This window comes from Sinocyclocheilus grahami, unplaced genomic scaffold (assembly GCF_001515645.1).
Source record: "Sinocyclocheilus grahami isolate Dianchi unplaced genomic scaffold, SAMN03320097.WGS_v1.1 scaffold1266.1, whole genome shotgun sequence".
NCBI classification, from domain to species: Eukaryota; Metazoa; Chordata; class Actinopteri; order Cypriniformes; family Cyprinidae; genus Sinocyclocheilus; species Sinocyclocheilus grahami.
In genome coordinates this window covers 2,470-22,654 of record NW_015506445.1, presented here as the reverse complement: position 1 = coordinate 22,654, position 20,185 = coordinate 2,470, and positions in this window count along the sequence as shown.

The following is a 20,185-nucleotide window of genomic DNA, read 5'->3' as shown; positions in this document are numbered from 1 at the left end:
AGCTGCTCTATTTAAATCATTTGGTCAGTACTTGTCTTTTGAATATCTAGGGATTGTGTTGAAAGGTGCTCCACACATTCTGTTTATCATTATTTACAGGCCTCCAAAATACTCTCCAGCCTTTGTTGAAGAGTTCACAGAAATGCTATCAATGTTCTCCTCAGCGTTTGAGTGTTTTGCTATTGCAGGGGATTTTAATATTCACATAGATAATGCAGAAAACAAAACTACAAAATAAATTATAACTGTTTTAAACACTTTTGACCTGATTCAGCATGTGCATGGACCCACTCACAATCGTGGACATACTCTAGATTGAATCATCAGTAGAGGTCTAAACATTTAATCCATTGATATTAAGGACATAGCACTATCTGATCACTTCTGTATTTTCTTTGATATATTGATCTCTGCTACCACTGAATCTAGATCTGTCTCTGTCAGAAAGAGATGCATTAACGAAAACACTTGTGTGCTAGAACAGACTGTGGGTGGTCCGTGGATGTGCCGTCTGAGTCTGAGACTAATAATATGACAAGCCAAATATGATATATGTTACAGTTTATTAGAAGAGAGTGATTTACTAAAACGATCAAGCTAATTGCATCACGTACAATCAAGTTGAAAGCAGAAAGTCAAGCTGACTGTTCTCACACTAGATCCCCGGGGAATGTCTCAGAAGTCTTAACCATGGTCTTGCCATTACTGATAATAACTCTGCGGCTAAATTCCACTGCTGCAGGATGTGTTTGCTATGTTGTTATTTGTTCTAAAGTATCCACAGTCCTAATGCTTGACTCACTGAGCCCTGCAGCGCCCAAACAACTCTGAAACGCTGAGGTGAAAATTCACCGAATAAATGTATTGGTCTAAAAATGTTTGAAAGTAGCATTTGGACAAGTAGGAGAAAAATTTTGTATTTGTAAAAAGATGCTTAAATATTTTTAAGAATGTCACAGAGTGCAGGCCTGCATGTTTACTGTGTAAACACACACACACACACACACACACACACACACACACACACTCGCTTACAGACAAGCAGGACAGATCATTTAGGGCAGGAGAATAGACAGGATTTAATGTTTGCACTAGTATGAATGAGATTTTTCTTACACAAATCCATTTTCCAGAGTCTAAAAGACAAAACACAGTGTTTCCACTCCATTAATTCTGCCATGGTGGGCCACCACACCAAAAATCATGTTCTGAACTTATAAAGCGATATATACTTTATATTAAGTGGCCTTAACTACTTTGTACTTATTTGATGTAAGTACAATGTACTTATTGTGTTCATATTGTATTGCAAAACACTTTTGCTGCTATTGAGGTGGGATACGGGTAAGGTTAGGGACAGGTTTGGTGGTATGGGTAGGTTTAAGGGTGGGTTAAGGTGTAAGGATGGGAACAGTGTAATTATAAATGTAATTACAGAAATGAATTACAGATGTTATTACATGCAGGTATTTTTAATATATAAGTACAATGTAAAAACATGTATGTACACAATAAGTGCACTGCACCAAATTATTAATTTAAGTACATAGTGGTTAAGGCCACTTAATATAAAGTGGGACCAAGTTTTTTGGTTTTCTGTTCAAAAAACTGCGCCACATGTTCAAAAATAATTAAGGCAGCAGGAAGCGCATTCTGCTTCTTTTCTTTATTTTACAATTGCACAGTGTTTTGTTGTTGCTGTGAGTGGACACAAATAAAAATAAACCCTTTACCATTTCGAATGATGTCTTACTCTTATCAGCACGACCAAAAATGACTTATTTAATACTTATAATGAGTAATTGAAGATGCACTGACTGTTATAAGGACAAATCTGTGATTGTGCCGGAGCAAACTGTAGCTCCCCAGTGCCGGCAGCACTCATGCAGCCCCAGACCATGACACTCCCACCACCACGCACATACCATGGCGAGGCCTGTTCTGAGTGGAAACTGTACTGTTAAACCGCTTTATGGTCTTGGCCACTATGCTGCAGCTCAGTTTCAGGGTCTTGGCAATCTTCTTATAGCCTACGCCATCTTTATGTCGAGCAACAATTCTTTTTTTCAGATCCTCAGATAGTTCTTTGCCATGAGGTGCCATGTTGAACTTCCAGTGACCAGTATGAGAGAGTGAGAGCGATAACACCAAATTTAACACACCTGCTCCCCATTCACACCTGAGACATTGTAACACTAATGAGTCACATGACACCGGGGAGAGAAAATGGCTAATTGGGCCCAATTTGAACATTTTCACTTAGGGGTGTACTCACTTTTGTGGTCAGCGGTTTAGACATGAATGGTTGTGTGTTGCGTTATTTTGAGGGGACAGCAAATTTACACTGTTATACAAGCTGTACACTCACTACTTTACATTGTAGTGAAAAGTCATTTCTTCAGTGTTGTCACATGAAAATATATAATAAAATATTTACAAAAATGTGAGGGGTGTATTCACTTCTGTGAGATATATATATATATATATATATATATATATATGTCAAAGAGTTAGAATAGACTTAAAAGACATGACTATAAAGAAGCAAACTGTCCATTCAGAGATATAAAGGTCAGATGAGAACATACACATTAAGACAAACAAGGGTGAAGTAGGCAGTTTACATGGAATGATGACTGGAGCCATTATTCAGTTTGTGCCGTCTGTACTGTGAAGCTCCTGAAAGGTCAAGTTTTGAAGGTTCATCAGGTAAGGGTTTGTTTGAAAGCAAACCCTAATCCTTCTTTTGAAAGCAAGAAGCTCATGTATCTGCTAAACCACAGACAACATAATTCTTGCTCTCTGTTTTCCTTTGTTTCTTATCTAATGCTCTCTTTCACACACTCACAGCCACTTTCATCACATATCTATCCAGGAGTGTGTCTATACGTCTGAGACACAAAATGAAGAGCTATTAAATTTTGATAAAGAACGTTGTGAGGCTGTCTCTAGCACTGGGTATGCCCCCTCTCCAACCACTTATTTCTCACAAGATGGTACAGTTTCTACTCTTGAGAGGTGAGAGAGAAAGAGAACAAGAGGTACATGCACCTAAAAATAAAGTAGTTATCTTTGCAATGGTGACAAATGATCTTTGAAATTGGAGGATCATTATATACGGAAGTCTGCTCTGATAATCATTACAGCACATTTATGGAGGTCTCAGTACAATTTCCACAAGATCTCCAAAGTAGGTCCACAGCCTTGTTGTCATTACTTTTGTCATAAAAATAAAAAATCTTGTTTTGATTAACCAAAACAAACCAGAAATAAAAATTGTGTCATTATTGATTCATCCTCATGTTACTCCAAAAACAAAAGGAGAAAAAGGAGAATATTTATACTGCTCTTTTTCACACAATGACTGTTTATAGTGTTGACGGTGTATACTGTCCTCTGCCAAAGCTAGGAAATCGCATCCACCATTGTGTTCAGATATAAAAAGTGAATAAATACAATTATATATACTGTTCAAAAGTTTGGGGTCTATAAGATTTTTAAATGTTTTTGAAAGTCTCTGATGCTCATCAAAGCTGCATTTATTTGATCAAAAATACAGTAAAAACAGTAACATTGTGAAATAATGAATACAATTTAAAACCACTTTTCTATTTTAAAATATATGAATATGTAATTTATTCCTGTGATGTCACAGCTGAATTTTCAGAAGCCATTTCTCCAGTCTTCAGTGTCACATGGTTCTTCAGAAATCATTTTAATATGCTGATTTGCTGCTCAAGTACTGTAACATTTCTTATCGTTAAAAACAGTTGTGCTGCTTAAAATGTTTATTTTTTCATTAAAAAAGGTTCAAAATAAATAGAAGTCTTTACTGTCACTTTTGATCAATTTATTGCATAATTGTATTTGCTAAATAAAAGTATTAATTTCGTATATATATTCTTATATATATATATATATATGCATTAATACATATTACATGTTTGGGGCAACCTGAGGTACAACCTGAGAGTAAATTACTGTCTTTTAATACAGACATTACAAACAACTCATTTCTGAGATGTTTTCTGACATAAATCCGGAGGCAATTTATGTACTTTATGACACTGTCATTAAAAAAATCTTTAAGATTTTAGTCAACAAGTGGGCAGTGTGAACTCATACTTTTTCCACAGACATCAACAACAATATGCAAGTTTTCTTTTGAAAAGACAGAATATCGGCATCACACGATTTCCTTAAGTCAACCATCTGCCAAGCTGTACATCGAATTCCCAGAACTGCACATTTGAAATTAAAGGAATGAATAAGTTGCAGGTTATTGTGTCATGTAATTTATTATTATAATGATTATTATGTAGTTTGATATGATACACCGATATGGCAGCTCTGGTCAGATCATGGCTCGACTGGTCAGGAAGTGACTCATTATTAAAGAAATAATGTGGAGGTGCAGTAACATTTCCCTGTAGCTGCGTTGTAAGAAACATAGCAACAGTTTTCAAGTGTTACCTAGCATTTGGTCCCCTTGAATCGCATCGTCAAGTCTCGAAGAGAGTTGCCTGGTGATTCTTGCAGCCATGTGCCTGCAGTTTTAACGATGCCACCTCTGTCTGATTCATGAAGGTCATTATGCGGGTTGACTTCCTCTAACGCACACAAGGGCAGTGTACCTGCTGTGCATGAAACATGCTTGTGGCAGAACCAAAGTCACTGAAAGTAATTAATGAGCTTGACTAAACGTAATATGTAAATGCTATGAGTGAGCTACATGTGAATACCTAACATGGTGCGCTTATCAGTCTGCACATACAAAGGCCACAAAAAGCAAAACTTCTTGGACACTTCTTTAAATTACACATAAAAATGTATGAATTAATTTTAAACAGAACTTTGGCTTAGATTTCTTATCCCCCCTTTTTTTAAAGCTATTTCAAGATTGGAAAAAAAAAAATTATTATGATATTATTATAGCAAAAAAAATAAAAAACAGGTGTGAGAAATATATATAAATATATAAATGAACAACTAATGTCAAAACTAGACACGTATCATTTTCCCTCTATCAAAACAATTGCACAAAACATACCCATTTTTGAATGTTCTTTTTAATGGCTCTTCGTTTTGATAGTTTGTTATATAATGCAGATATTCATTTTTATGTGCACCCAGATACTTTTTGGGACCACTATTAGCATGTATACAGTACTTTGCTTACTCAAGATGTGGCGACCAATAGGATGCTGTTACCAGACTGATACACTGGAGAAATAAAAGGGACGAAGGGTGTACAAATGTGAGTTCCACAATTTCAATAAACCGTGGACCATCCCCATAAACAGCTGAGGAGAGTGAGAATATTTTATCTTTTACAAGCAACCACCACCTCCTCTGAATGTTAAATCATACCCACAACCTCGGCGTCTAATTCAGAATCATAAATTGCACACTAAGATCTCCTTCTTAATCAACCTAAGCACAAGCTTCCAATAAAAAAATGACAGAGCCACAGTTTTGCAAAGTCAAGGTAAAATATTTAGCCTCTGAAGCAAGTGGGCAGGACACTTTGCATGTCATATAAAAATTTGTACCGTGGTGAAATAAATACTGCACAAACAATAAAGCCATTCACTCAGTCACAGAGGAAGATGGTGTTCTCTATAATTTCCTTCACCGATGCAAAGTAAATTGCCCTGATGCAGTATATATGGTAGAAAAAGCAGCAGAAAAGATTGGAACATACTGCGACTACAGGAAAAGAGCTAATTTCCCTGCTTGGCATATGTGCAAATAAGCATCACCTGCAAGATAAGGATCATAAAAGAAAAATACTGACATTGTGCACAAAGTTACGGCGGACACACACACAAGTCATTTTAAGGTAAATCTGAATGCTCCCTCTGTTTCCTAATCTTCTGTTCCTTTAAGCAGTGTTAAGGAGAAGATAACTAGCAAAGCAACTAACTAACCCACATTTTTCAGCAGCATGACAATAGTTCAGCTACTTTGAAAACAGTGGGCTATAGCTTTTTAAAGGAACAAGCTACTTTATCCAGCAAGTGGCACTGACCAAACACTACATCACTGTCTGGTCCGGTCTCTTATATACAGTATAGCACTGTCCAAATCCTTGTATGGCGATTTTAACTAACCACCATCAACAGTGCCATCATGTTTTGTTTATGTTTGACAGGTTGAAGGGTTGCCATGACCACTTATTAAAAGCAGGGTTCCTCTAGTCAAATTTGCATTCCAAGGGCTAAATATCACATTATTGGGGTCGCTTCAACTGGCGGACATGAAAAACAACCCGAAGCAACTGTGTTAAAGTAGCCCAATTCCTCAGACTTGGCAACACTGGGTGGTAGGTCACTATTTGGCGTGTTGCTTATATCCAATATAACGCATTTGGATTTCAGTTTATTATGGGCTTGTTCTTTTTTTTTTTTTTTCTATTGAGATCTGGCAACACTAATGAAATAAAAATTTATCCTGTGATTTCTTGCACCGCACATTTACAGAACTCTGACACTTTATGTGCACTCGCGGTCTTGCGGACTTACAATGGTCGACCCGTGGGCGTGTCCGTTATGGCCACAAGGGTTTAGGATAGCATTTCAGAGAGGGCCAAAAGAAGTACCTACTCAGAGAGTATGCCATTTCCGACATGAAAGTATTGAAGTTTGAATCTTTCTAATAAACCTTTTTATCTTAAATGAATGTATTCTAGGGAAACAATTGTAAATGAACATAAATTAACAGATTCACCAGTTTGAGTCCTTGTATTATGTACTGTTTTTTGGATTATGCTATGTATGCAAATTATGATGGAAATCATGGTGTTTTGTTGTATTTAGTATAAATTCACCTATACAATTGTGATGCCGTCAAACTGCAACTGTTCATTAATTTGAATATGAATTAGCCTATATATTCTTATAGTTGATATTTATAAAAAAACATGTCCTCTTAATTGTATGAACATGTTTTCATACTGCCATTCAGAATTTCACATTCACAATGGTGTTTATGAAATAACACTAAATACGAGAGCACAGAGCCGGTCCTGAATTTCTCTTCTGCTATTCACTCTGGCTTAGCAAAATACTCAACACCAAGTCATGGTTTTACGTCACATCAGTGGATCTGGGCATGTGACCAAATGTGCGAATCTTATCAGTTGGCCAGCTTTCCTTACAGTGCAATGAAAAAGAAAAAAATCTGTCGCATCGACGCACACAAATGTTTGTGTGAGTTTGAATCGATGCATTAACTGCTGTTAATTCACATGAAAATGTTTATCGTGTCAAATCTTCCCAGTTCCCACCAAACATTTAACTTCAAATTATGATTAGCCTGCAGCTTGACAAGTAACAATTCAAAGTAGCTCAGCCAAAGTGCGACTTTCCCAATCATCTGGCACAACTCAACACCCAAAACAGGAAGTCACCTAAGCCAAGCATCAGTAATTACCTCCACAGTTCACCACAGGGGTCTAATATCTGTTGCCTCTTGACTATTTCTGGAGTGGCGGCCACGCATGATTGATGTTTATAAAACCTTTTTTACAGTTCTGACATTTCGGTGAAACAAGAAGGGTCTGAACTTTCCATCTGGTGCTACCTGCCTGCTGTCCCCACCCTACCTCAAAGTCCTCCACTGCCCTTGAGCCCCGGCGTCACGCTTTGATCAGAGCTCTTTAGGGAAAGGGCAGGAACCCACAAAATTAATGCTTTCCCAGGGCATATTACAGCCCGGCGCCAGCTAGCCTAATGACTATCAACAGCTTATTGTTGATGCAGAGGGTGTGCGGAGCTGCTTACCAACACGACTGCCACCAATGTCATATTTGCAGCGCTCCCCTCAGGGCACTTAGCAGCACAGCTCGGTGCATTAATGTTCAAGAGTCTGACGAAAGAAGGATGAAAGCAGATAGGAAGAGAAGTTATATTGCTCCACCTCATTGTGAATTGCTCCTCTGTAATTGAAGTAGTGCGACATGTACATAATGCCCGAAATTATGCGAGTGATGAAACCGTGGAGGTTTTCAGACACATGTACTTTAGATCCTCTTCCTAGTAATTAAGTAATTACACTCTTTATTCTTTGTTTATAAAGCTAATATCTATTTAGCTTTTTTTACTTAATTTACATAGAAATTATAATAATTTACGGGTACCAAATGAAAGACTTAACACTGATTCTTGAGTGCTGTAACTTATATATTGCTATTACTTATTATATTGCTAATAATGCTGAAAAAAGTATTTGATGAATCTACAGAATTGACCAAACGATTGACTTTAAACTCAGAAAAGGACAAGCAGGATTCAGAAGTGGAAGAGTGTGCACAGACCAGATTTTTACTCTGAGAAACATCATCGAACAATGCATCGAGTGGAACACTATGGAGTTCCACCAAAAATGCTGATGAGGTTGTTCAAAATCAGCATGGAGACATATAATGATGGCAGAACTAAAGGAGATGAGTCTGACATGAGGTGAGGCACAGTACACTGCAAATGATCGAGCCAAGTGGAAACAAATCATTGATGCCTTATATGTTATGTCCCACTAGGGACGAAGAGGAGTAAGTATTGAATCATCACCAAAGTCACACAATGTTGAAAAAATTTACAGATTTTGCATATCACGTCGAGTTAAATGTGGTGCTACCAATAATAGCAATAACTGTATTAAATTAAAAATAAAATATCTAATTCCTGTGGCTGAAATGTGAATCACTGGTACAGTATGCTTAAGTGAATGGTATTTTTAAAACCTTTGTGTTGGTTTTATGCGTTTTACAGGAAAAATAAATATGCATTAACTACATTTAAGAAGGCAACTGAAATTATAGAACAAAAATATGAGATCATTATTTACAAAAACTCCAAAGAAATGCAAATACTTTGTTTCTAAACACTTTAATTAATGAGAATTTGTAAAAAAAAAAAAAAAAAAAGTTAAACATGTTAAGAAAATGAATTAATTTTCAAAGAAACCATGGTCACACCACATGAAATTTTTTTAAGGCTACAGCCAATTCATCTAGATGAAAAAACAATAAATTCACTTAATTTAAAATTGTAATATGAATGTATGTGTACAAAACATTCTTAACAATAGATATTATATATATTTTTGGATTTTAAACTTGGCCTGTCGAAAATTCGTATACATCATTGACCCTGATAACAATGATAACAGTAGTAGTTTATTTTTAGGAAGAATCATTTTCCAGATGATGCACACAGGCTGGATAACATTGAGAAGCAAGTAAAATAGGGCATAATTATTTCCTGAGTGCTTCTCTGCCTGCGTTCCTCCCCCTGCCCTTGTTTAAGGTTACTGCTGCTAATTTGCACCTGCGCAGGAGTTATAAACCAATTACATGGCTGAGTGCTATGGGAAGCCAGTAGGTGCTAACCTTTGAGCAAGGGTCAATACCGTGTCTAATTACCAGCTATAGGTGATATTAGACTTAGAGATATTAGGCTAGCATTGGAAGAGTATACAATTACTCCATGATAAAGTTTTGTTCTCCGTTCAGACAAAGCAAAGAATGACCAAAAGGGTTACAAATGTAAATGACCTTTATTGTGATTTATTTTTCTCTTAAGAAGTTCTGAGACATACATCTAACAATTTTGGCTCTTACACAGCACATTAGCCATTTACTTCGATTAGCCATTTAGGTCCAAGGCCTTGTTGTCATTACTTTTGTCATATAAATTTAAAATCTTGTTTTGATTAACCAAGACAAACCAGAAATAAAAAGTGCGTGTCATTATTTATTCATCCTCATGTTACTCCAAAAACAAAAGGAGAAAAAGGAGAATATTTATACTGCTCTTTTTCACACAATGACTGTTTATAGTGTTGACGGTGTATACTGTCCTCTGCCAAAGCTAGGAAATCTCATTCACCATTGTGTTTAGATACAAAAAGTGAATAAATGCAATTATATATACTGTTCAAAAGTTTGGGGTCTATGAGATTTTTAAATGTTTTTGAAAGTATCTGATGCTCATCAAAGCTGCATTTATTTGATCAAAAATACAGTAAAAACAGTAATATTGTGAAATAATTAATACAATTTAAAACTACTTTTCTATTTTAAAATATATGAATATGTAATTTATTCCTGTGATGTCACAGCTGAATTTTCAGAAGCCATTTCTCCAGTCTTCAGTGTCACATGGTCCTTCAGAAATCATTTTAATATGCTGATTTGCTGCTCAAGTACTGTAACATTTATTATCGTTAAAAACTGTTTTTAACTAAAATGCCTAAAATGTTTATTTATAATTTTTTTTATTAAAAAAAAGTTAAAAATAAATAGAAGTCTTTACTGTCACTTTGCTAAATAAAAGTATTAATTTATTATATATATTCATATATATATATATGTATTAATACATATTACATGTTTGGAACAACCTGAGGTACAACCTGAGAGTAAATGATGACTAAGTTTTTATTTTGGGGGAACTGTCTTTTAATACAGACATTACAAACAACTCATTTCTGAGATGTTTTCTGACATAAATACATATTTTTCTCTTAAGAAGTTGGGACACGCTTTCCACAAAAATAAATTAAGCAGCACAACTGTTTCAACATTGCTAGTAAAAGAAAATATATATATACTCGCGGTCTTGCGGACTTACAATGGTCGACCCGTGGGCGTGTCCGTTATGGCCACAAGGGTTTAGGATAGCATTTCAGAGAGGGCCAAAAGAAGTACCTACTCAGAGAGTATGCCATTTCCGACATGAAAGTATTGAAGTTTGAATCTTTCTAATAAACCTTTTTATCTTAAATGAATGTATTCTAGGGAAACAATTGTAAATGAACATAAATTAACAGATTCTCCAGTTTGAGTCCTTGTATTATGTACTGTTTTTTGGATTATGCTATGTATGCAAATTATGATGGAAATCATGGTGTTTTGTTGTATTTAGTATAAATTCACCTATACAATTTTGATGCCGTCAAACTGCAACTGTTCATTAATTTGAATATGAATTAGCCTATATATTCTTATAGTTGATATTTATAAAAAAACATGTCCTCTTAATTGTATGAACATGTTTTCATACTGTCATTCAGAATTTCACATTCACAATGGTGTTTATGAAATAACACTAAATACGAGAGCACAGAGCCGGTCCTGAATTTCTCTTCTGCTATTCACTCTGGCTTAGCAAAATACTCAACACCAAGTCATGGTTTTACGTCACATCAGTGGATCTGGGCATGTGACCAAATGTGCGAATCTTATCAGTTGGCCAGCTTTCCTTACAGTGCAATGAAAAAGAAAAAAATCTGTCGCATCGACGCACACAAATGTTTGTGTGAGTTTGAATCGATGCATTAACTGCTGTTAATTCACATGAAAATGTTTATCGTGTCAAATCTTCCCAGTTCCCACCAAACATTTAACTTCAAATTATGATTAGCCTGCAGCTTGACAAGTAACAATTCAAAGTAGCTCAGCCAAAGTGCGACTTTCCCAATCATCTGGCACAACTCAACACCCAAAACAGGAAGTCACCTAAGCCAAGCATCAGTAATTACCTCCACAGTTCACCACAGGGGTCTAATATCTGTTGCCTCTTGACTATTTCTGGAGTGGCGGCCACGCATGATTGATGTTTATAAAACCTTTTTTACAGTTCTGACATTTCGGTGAAACAAGAAGGGTCTGAACTTTCCATCTGGTGCTACCTGCCTGCTGTCCCCACCCTACCTCAAAGTCCTCCACTGCCCTTGAGCCCCGGCGTCACGCTTTGATCAGAGCTCTTTAGGGAAAGGGCAGGAACCCACAAAATTAATGCTTTCCCAGGGCATATTACAGCCCGGCGCCAGCTAGCCTAATGACTATCAACAGCTTATTGTTGATGCAGAGGGTGTGCGGAGCTGCTTACCAACACGACTGCCACCAATGTCATATTTGCAGCGCTCCCCTCAGGGCACTTAGCAGCACAGCTCGGTGCATTAATGTTCAAGAGTCTGACGAAAGAAGGATGAAAGCAGATAGGAAGAGAAGTTATATTGCTCCACCTCATTGTGAATTGCTCCTCTGTAATTGAAGTAGTGCGACATGTACATAATGCCCGAAATTATGCGAGTGATGAAACCGTGGAGGTTTTCAGACACATGTACTTTAGATCCTCTTCCTAGTAATTAAGTAATTACACTCTTTATTCTTTGTTTATAAAGCTAATATCTATTTAGCTTTTTTTACTTAATTTACATAGAAATTATAATAATTTACGGGTACCAAATGAAAGACTTAACACTGATTCTTGAGTGCTGTAACTTATATATTGCTATTACTTATTATATTGCTAATAATGCTGAAAAAAGTATTTGATGAATCTACAGAATTGACCAAACGATTGACTTTAAACTCAGAAAAGGACAAGCAGGATTCAGAAGTGGAAGAGTGTGCACAGACCAGATTTTTACTCTGAGAAACATCATCGAACAATGCATCGAGTGGAACACTATGGAGTTCCACCAAAAATGCTGATGAGGTTGTTCAAAATCAGCATGGAGACATATAATGATGGCAGAACTAAAGGAGATGAGTCTGACATGAGGTGAGGCACAGTACACTGCAAATGATCGAGCCAAGTGGAAACAAATCATTGATGCCTTATATGTTATGTCCCACTAGGGACGAAGAGGAGTAAGTATTGAATCATCACCAAAGTCACACAATGTTGAAAAAATTTACAGATTTTGCATATCACGTCGAGTTAAATGTGGTGCTACCAATAATAGCAATAACTGTATTAAATTAAAAATAAAATATCTAATTCCTGTGGCTGAAATGTGAATCACTGGTACAGTATGCTTAAGTGAATGGTATTTTTAAAACCTTTGTGTTGGTTTTATGCGTTTTACAGGAAAAATAAATATGCATTAACTACATTTAAGAAGGCAACTGAAATTATAGAACAAAAATATGAGATCATTATTTACAAAAACTCCAAAGAAATGCAAATACTTTGTTTCTAAACACTTTAATTAATGAGAATTTGTAAAAAAAAAAAAAAAAAAAGTTAAACATGTTAAGAAAATGAATTAATTTTCAAAGAAACCATGGTCACACCACATGAAATTTTTTTAAGGCTACAGCCAATTCATCTAGATGAAAAAACAATAAATTCACTTAATTTAAAATTGTAATATGAATGTATGTGTACAAAACATTCTTAACAATAGATATTATATATATTTTTGGATTTTAAACTTGGCCTGTCGAAAATTCGTATACATCATTGACCCTGATAACAATGATAACAGTAGTAGTTTATTTTTAGGAAGAATCATTTTCCAGATGATGCACACAGGCTGGATAACATTGAGAAGCAAGTAAAATAGGGCATAATTATTTCCTGAGTGCTTCTCTGCCTGCGTTCCTCCCCCTGCCCTTGTTTAAGGTTACTGCTGCTAATTTGCACCTGCGCAGGAGTTATAAACCAATTACATGGCTGAGTGCTATGGGAAGCCAGTAGGTGCTAACCTTTGAGCAAGGGTCAATACCGTGTCTAATTACCAGCTATAGGTGATATTAGACTTAGAGATATTAGGCTAGCATTGGAAGAGTATACAATTACTCCATGATAAAGTTTTGTTCTCCGTTCAGACAAAGCAAAGAATGACCAAAAGGGTTACAAATGTAAATGACCTTTATTGTGATTTATTTTTCTCTTAAGAAGTTCTGAGACATACATCTAACAATTTTGGCTCTTACACAGCACATTAGCCATTTACTTCGATTAGCCATTTAGGTCCAAGGCCTTGTTGTCATTACTTTTGTCATATAAATTTAAAATCTTGTTTTGATTAACCAAGACAAACCAGAAATAAAAAGTGCGTGTCATTATTTATTCATCCTCATGTTACTCCAAAAACAAAAGGAGAAAAAGGAGAATATTTATACTGCTCTTTTTCACACAATGACTGTTTATAGTGTTGACGGTGTATACTGTCCTCTGCCAAAGCTAGGAAATCTCATTCACCATTGTGTTTAGATACAAAAAGTGAATAAATGCAATTATATATACTGTTCAAAAGTTTGGGGTCTATGAGATTTTTAAATGTTTTTGAAAGTATCTGATGCTCATCAAAGCTGCATTTATTTGATCAAAAATACAGTAAAAACAGTAATATTGTGAAATAATTAATACAATTTAAAACTACTTTTCTATTTTAAAATATATGAATATGTAATTTATTCCTGTGATGTCACAGCTGAATTTTCAGAAGCCATTTCTCCAGTCTTCAGTGTCACATGGTCCTTCAGAAATCATTTTAATATGCTGATTTGCTGCTCAAGTACTGTAACATTTATTATCGTTAAAAACTGTTTTTAACTAAAATGCCTAAAATGTTTATTTATAATTTTTTTTATTAAAAAAAAGTTAAAAATAAATAGAAGTCTTTACTGTCACTTTGCTAAATAAAAGTATTAATTTATTATATATATTCATATATATATATATGTATTAATACATATTACATGTTTGGAACAACCTGAGGTACAACCTGAGAGTAAATGATGACTAAGTTTTTATTTTGGGGGAACTGTCTTTTAATACAGACATTACAAACAACTCATTTCTGAGATGTTTTCTGACATAAATACATATTTTTCTCTTAAGAAGTTGGGACACGCTTTCCACAAAATGCTGATTTGGTGCTCATGAAACATATATTAATATAAAAAATATATATATATATATATATATATATATATATATATATATATATATTTCTTATATTAATAAATGTTTCATGAGCACCAAATCAGCATAATACAATGATTTCTGAAAGACCATGTGACACTGAAGACTGGAGTAATGATGCTAAACAAATTTAGCTTTTCCATCACAGAAATAAATTACATTTTACTATATATTAAAACACAAAACAGTTATTTTGAATTGCAAATATATTTCTCAATATTACTGTATTTTAATCAAATAAATGCATAATTGGTGAGCAAAACATACTTCTTTTAAAAACATTTAAAAATCTTCCCAACCCCAAACGTCCAGAAGCATTTTAACACTTAAGACACACTTACACTAACATATACGTACATTTCATTGCATTACGCATCAAAATAACAAATGCTAGACTTTTTCTCCGAACTAACTTTACTTTTCTTATTCCGTTTAGTAGACATAAATGTAAAATTAATAAACTACTTTTGACTTAACAATAAACTACTTTTGACTTAACTTTTGTCTTAATTTTAAACAATGTATCTCCTGTGATGTTTTATCATTTAAAATAAATGCCACTTGGTTTGTCTTTGTTTTACCTTATTTATTATCCTCACGATTTAAAATGCCACAACAGCTGCCCTTTCTCTCTATCCTGGAGTGAAATATCAGGTAAGTGTAAGAATGTCCTGCCAGCGGCCATTAAAAGGAGAAAAACATATTACTTTTTACTGTCATTTTGTTCACACCAACGCTTGAATTATCCCCAGACAGCATTTAATGTCAGATATCCAAGTCAAACTCATAAAACCATGTTCTAACATGACATGTTTTAAAAGTTAAAGGCCCATGTAACAGCTTTCCACAAGGAGCTGCCAAGCCTGAGCGGAGAGCTTTAACCCCTTTCATTTGCCAAAGAGCAACACACCAGAAAGAGCAAGAGATCACAGAACAGTGACAAACAGTTAGTGCAAACGCAGCACACGTGACTGAACATGCCATTTTTGGCAGTTAGGGTTTGATGCGAGGTCTACAAGAGCAATGACTGAAAGAAAAGCTGAGTGAGAGAGCAGCCAAGGATGAGAGGCCTGTATTCAGCCCCCCTCCTCCCATACGATAATCTCCAACTGTGATGGAGTGAATTAAATTTAGATTAGACCTCATGCTTGACCTAGTCACTTTCAAGCCATAAAGAGAGATTGTGGTGACCCAATAAGGGAGAGAGAGATGGAGAGAGTGAGAGAGCTGATGTGGAAGCTGAGAAAGAAAAGGGCTTTGAAAAAGAGTCAGATGCATTCACCCAACACAATCACCCCAGAAACGGACCTCCTGCCAGGGCTTTGCATCAAGCCAGGATGTAAGACACACACTGTGATCGTGGCCAAGATGCTAAGGCCTTACAGAACAAATTCAGTCAGTTTTGTGTGCATAAACTGTGTATCACCAACTGGGTCTTTCTTTTTCTTCTCTCAGTAATCATGTGATACAAATGACTGCGCCTCGAAAGACACCTCTGTCAAGCTCCTGAAGTTTGTGGACGACACTACAATCATTGGCCTCATCCAGGACGATGACGAGTCTGCTTACAGACAAGAGGTTGAACAGCTGGCTTTATTTCACTTAATTACCTTAAATTGTATGTACAGTATGTCTGCACTATGTCTTTACTTTCTGTACTGGAAGCTCCTGACACCAAGACGAATTCCTTGTGGGTGTAAACATACTTGGCAATAAAGTTATTTCTGATATTCCAGCTGACATATTAAGAATTCATTGGGCCACTGAACTACATGTTAAACTTTAATAATGGTGTTGATTACCGCACAAATAACTCATCAAACCAGATATTGCCTTAGGCTGGGCTTCCTGATGTTTCAGATCACTCTTTAAAAGAACTGGCATGCTGATTGCTTGTTATAATGTAGAACTTAAATGCACAGTTACATGAGCTGCAAGGCCCATACACACACACAGATACAATGTGTGCTTGTGTAGCTTTCGGCATCTGACGCCGCATTCTCCCTAAGAGAGGAAACAGCTAACTGTTTTCATTTATTCCCTTAATATTTCTCTTGTGCCCATACATAGTGAAAAAAATGAGAAGAAGCGCATTTCGTGTTAAACAGGTTGTTTTTTAAAGTCGGTGCTTGGAATAAAAGCGTTTTATTTCATTGATTTTTATCGATGACTGCAGTGTTAATATTTTAATTATAGGCACATAATTAATTGTAGACCTTAAAAGATTGTTTTTAAAATAATTTTAATTGAGGAGTAGGCTAAATATCCTTATATGTCAGTTATGCGGTAATCATTGCGCGGCAAAATAATTGTAATTTTAATTTAATAATAAAAGTAACTTCATAATAATAATAGGTCTAATAAAAATAAGAATGTAACAGGCCTACACTAATTGGAAATGCCAAATCCTTAATATTGCCAATAATTTATGTTTTTGACAATATCTCTGGCTATCGTTGCTACAAGATCGTCATCTTTCGACACACCCCAGCAAGGGGAGGTTATCACGGGGCCGCACACTACACCACTGGGCAGACAGCATGTTGCCTGTTACGCCGCTTGGGCTGTCTTGTTGAGCGCAGTGGCATTGAGAACATTATATTTCAAACTTTAAGCTCTTTTATTTTCCAAATGTAATAGGATCGATTAGTCCAACGAATTGTTCGGTTTGTAATGCGTACCGAACCAAAAGCCTTGTACCGAACGGTTCAATACGAATACATGTATCGTTACACCCCATATATATATATATATATATATATATATATATACTTACCGACCCCATGTGTATATCCATTTATATGTTTAGTTATTTATGAGGATGTAAAAACTTAAGGATCTCATATTGCTAATGAAATTAATATGCTTATTAAGAAAATATATGCTTACAGTAGGCCAATGTAGAACTTAAATGCACAGTTACATGAGCTGCAAGGCCCATACACACACACAGATACAATGTGTGCTTGTGTAGCTTTCGGCATCTGACGCCGCATTCTCCCTAAGAGAGGAAACAGCTAACTGTTTTCATTTATTCCCTTAATATTCTCTTGTGGCCCATACATAGTGAAAAAAATGAGAAGAAGCGCATTTCGTGTTAAACAGGTTGTTTTTTAAAGTCGGTGCTTGGAATAAAAGCGTTTTATTTCATTGATTTTTATCGATGACTGCAGTGTTAATATTTTAATTATAGGCACATAATTAATTGTAGACCTTAAAAGATTGTTTTTAAAATAATTTTAATTGAGGAGTAGGCTAAATATCCTTATATGTCAGTTATGCGGTAATCATTGCGCGGCAAAATAATTGTAATTTTAATTTAATAATAAAAGTAACTTCATAATAATAATAGGTCTAATAAAAATAAGAATGTAACAGGCCTACACTAATTGGAAATGCCAAATCCTTAATATTGCCAATAATTTATGTTTTTGACAATATCTCTGGCTATCGTTGCTACAAGATCGTCATCTTTCGACACACCCCAGCAAGGGGAGGTTATCACGGGGCCGCAACATGCTAATTTAAGCCTATGTTGTGGCATTCCCAGAATATGGATTTTCAGTTTTTGCTAAAGATTTTTTTTTATTATTATTATTATTATTCTTAAAGTACACTGGCTTTGCAATAATCATTTTAATAATGTTATCATTTTTTTCTTAAAGGGGTCATATGATGTTGCTAAAAAGAACATTATTTTGTGTATTTGGTGTAATGAAATGTGTTTATGCGGTTTAAGGTTAAAAAAACAAATTATTTTCCACATACTGTACATTATTGTTTCTCCTCTATGCCCCGCCTTTCTGAAACGCATAGATTTTTACAAAGCTCATCGGTCTGAAAAGCGAGGTGTGCTCTGATTGGCCAGCTATCCAGTGCGTTGTGATTGGCCAAATACCCCAAGCGTGTGACGGAAATGTTACGGCCCTTGCTATATTGTGATGCCTTGTCCCGGCCGGAGCGACGAGACAAGAACATTAAAACCAATTATAAACGAGGCATTTGTTGCATTCAGCGGGGACATAATTATGGATTATAATGACTTATACTGTCTTCTTACGCGTTGCATTGCATCGCGCCGCGTAAACATAAAACCATGTCTGCTTTTGTGATCGGAGAAATACTAAACTACAAATGCTACTCTACACTGCTCAAAACTCGCGTTTGAATCGTCAGTGGCAAATTCTTTAAATATAAAAAACATACTTACAGTCTGTGAGTCAGAACAGCCGGCATTGTAGTCTACTCTACCAGGAAACAGTCCTCCATAAAATGCGCTGACACATCGGAATATTTGGTTTGAACTGTTCTGGAACAGTGTTGTAAATACAACTTAACCACTGATTTCTAGTCGCGTTCTATTTTGGAAGGCCAAACAAAGTAGTTTCGCTTTCACAACGAAACACAGCATCACACACAGCGGCCTAGAGTGAGCGGAGGCCGGAGGCCTAGAGTGAACAGAGGGCGGAGGGCTAGGGTGAGCGGCGGCCGGTGGGCGGGCTTCCGGCAACCACATGTGACGACCCCGGGCTGGACTCCGCTTTGTCCACAGTGAAAGCCAATCCGGCGATCCACAGCACAAAGTTGATGTATTTCCTCAGTGACCAGCACAGATCAGCTCCAGGCATGATGAAGAGGATATCGTCCTCTTTTGGAAGACCAAACAAAGTAGTTTTGCTTTCACAACGAAACACACAGCGCCTTCACGACATGGCAGCGGCGGCAACAACAATACTACAGCGAGAATAAAAGTTACGCCATCTTTCTTTGCGTGAACATTTGGGTGGCGTTATGCAAATCTTCCCACATCGTGACGTAGACATGTGGGGGCGTGTTAGAACGAGCCCTTTTAGGTAGGCGTGGTTGACTCTTGACTTTTATAAAGAATATCTCTTTGGAATTGAGACTTTAGTCTTTGCAACTTTACAGATCTTCTTTATGCACCAAGAGCTTGTAACACTCCAAAGAGAAAGGAACCTTTCTCTTTGGAGTGCATCATATGACCTTTTTAACTATGTATTTTCCCCTCTGCATGGAGGGGCATATTGTGCATTACATTACATGACTTCATTTTGCTTATAGGCATCTTTACACACCAAAGGTGGCACAGACACCAAATCTGAAGCAAAAATATGAATTTATGTATTTGTTTAATGTTGTTCTGAAGCGACATAAATGCATTTAAAAATGAATTACAATAGTGGTAAATATAGGCAAACTGTTTAAAATAACAATAATTAAAAAATGAGATTTGCAAAAAATAAATGCTATAAAACTAATAAAAAAAAAACAAATTGTATAAAACGCAGAATTATGGAAGACCATAAATAACCAGTTAACCAACAGTAAGAATTTTGACCGATTAATACCATCAACAGGCTACACATATCAGTCAAAATTGTGTTTTTGAAGGAAAAAAAAAAACAGATAAGATCACGTACAAGTCACATTTTATTGTT